The sequence below is a fragment of the Delphinus delphis genome, chromosome 15, assembly GCF_949987515.2.
Source record: "Delphinus delphis chromosome 15, mDelDel1.2, whole genome shotgun sequence".
Classification (NCBI taxonomy): Eukaryota; Metazoa; Chordata; class Mammalia; order Artiodactyla; family Delphinidae; genus Delphinus; species Delphinus delphis.
In genome coordinates this window covers 64,875,746-64,878,152 of record NC_082697.1, presented here as the reverse complement: position 1 = coordinate 64,878,152, position 2,407 = coordinate 64,875,746, and positions in this window count along the sequence as shown.

The window sequence follows — 2,407 nt, the reverse complement described above, 5'->3', positions numbered from 1 at the left end:
TATTACTCAGCCATAAAAAGGAATGAAATTGGGTATTTGTAGAGACTTGTATAGACCTAGAGACTGTCATACAGAGTGAAGTAAGTCAGAAAGAGAAGAACAACTATCGTATATTAACACATATATGTGGGATCTAGAAAAATGGTACAGATGAACCTATTTGCAGGACAGGAATAGAAAGGCAGATGTAGAGAACGGATATGTGGACACAGTGGGGGGAGAGGAGTGTGGGATGAACTGGGAGAATAGGTTTGACATAAATACACTACCATGTGTAAAACAGATAGCTAGTGGGAACCTGCTGTATGGCACAGGGAGCTCAGCTCGGTGTTCTGTGACGACCTAGATGGGTGGGATGGGGGGAGGGAGGTCTAGTAGGGAGGGGATAGATGTATACATATAGCTGATTCACTTCACTGTACAGCAGAAACTAACACAACTTTGTAAAGCAATTATACTCCAATAAAAAAAAAAATCCTACAGTGTACAGAATAGCCCCTCACAACAGAGAATTTTCTGACACAAAATGTCAGGAGTTTCCGGGTTGAGAAACCCTGACCTTGAGGAGATCATCTAGGGCAATGTCGTCCAAAACAGGCAGAGACATGGGAGATACTGTGAGTTTGTTCCAGACCACTGCAACCAAGTGAATATCACAATAAAGTAAGTCATGTGAATTTTTTGGTTTCCCAGTGCATACAAATGCTATGTTTACATATACTGTAGTCTATTAAGTGTGCAATCGTATTATGTCTAAAAAAAAAAAATGTACGTACCTTAATTTAAAAATACTTTTTTGCTAAAAATGCTAACCGTTATCTGAGCCTCCAGCAAGTCTCAATCTTTTTGCAAATCGTAACATCAAAGATCAGTGATCACAGGCCACCATAACAAATAGCAATGAAAAAGCCTTAAATATAGCAAGAATTACCAAAATGTGACACAGAGACACAAAGTGAGCAAACGCTGTTGGAAAAAATCAGTGATCACAGATCACCATAACAAAATAACAATGAAAAAGCCTTAAATACAGCAAGAATTACCAAAATGTGACACAGAGACACAAAGTGAGCAAACGCTGTTGGAAAAATGGCGCCAATAGACTTGCTCGACACAGGGTTGCCACAAACCTTCAATTCGTAAGAAACGCAGTATGTGCGAAGCACAATTAAATGAGGTAGAACTTTTTATGATGATGGAATTGTTCTACACTATACTGTCAAATATAGCCACCACTAGCCACATGTATCTATTGAGCACTTAAAATGTGGCTAGTGCAACTGAAGAGCTGAATTTTTAATTTTATTTAGTTTTCATTAACTTTAATGTAAATAACCATAAGTGGCTATAGGGCTACCAAGTGCAAGTCTAGGGAAGGAAAAGAGAGTGAAGCATAGAGCGTAAAGGAACTCCAACATTTAAAGCATCGCTGATCTGTGTGTATCGGGGAGCATCAAGCTGGGTGTCCAGGAGAGTCACCCAGGAGCTTAAGGGAGATGGGGGACCCGTGGGTTGTCAGGTGACCAACTTGTCCCAGTTTGCCCAGAATGTTCTCAGTTTTAACACTGGAAGTTCCGTGTCCTGGGAACCTGCCTGTCCCAGGAAAACCACCCTAACTCAGGTCCCATCCCCAGAAGTTTTGATTCAGTGCGTCTGGGGTGGGACCTGGGAATCTGCCTTTTTATCGGGTTTCCCAGGTGATTCTTCTGTGCACCAAGGTTTGAGAATCACTGTGGATCAGCCAGGGAACTGATCAGCAAGGGGCAGGCAGAGAGGTGGGAGGAGAAGAGGAGCGGTGAGGGTTGCTTGTGCCTTGGTGGCTCTGTGCCTTCCTGCCCGGCTGGAGCACCCCAGCCCATCCCAGAAGAACAAGGACCCCTTTCTGGGAGAACCGGACCCAACACGAAGTGCACATCACAGCTCCTGTACCTGCTGAGACCTGCTGGGAGGAGTGGGTGACTCTGCTACCCAAGGAAGGACCCCACTTCCTGGAGATCCCTCCTCATTCCCTTCCCACTGTCAATGTGCTCAGAATCCTGCCCAGAGCAGGGAAAAATGATAAACCTTAGTGCCCCCCCCCACCCCCCGGGGCTGGGGATCCTCCCCTTTCTTTACCACTGGGTCTCAGAAAGGCAGGAGGGACCAGGAAAGCCAGGTTGAGCTTCATCCACATTCTGTGATTCTGGGTCTGTGTCAAGCCTCCCTTGTTTAGAAGAAAAACAATCCCCTTTCTGGATCGACCTTTGGGACTAGAAGCTTAGTTCTTCATCAGACTAATTCAGATCCCTGTAATATAACAGTCCTATTATAATGCCTATATAAACAAACATTATATAACACAATCTAAGCATTATTATTCCAGATTTGCAGACAGGAAAAGAGAAATGAAACCAGTGATAACAAAACA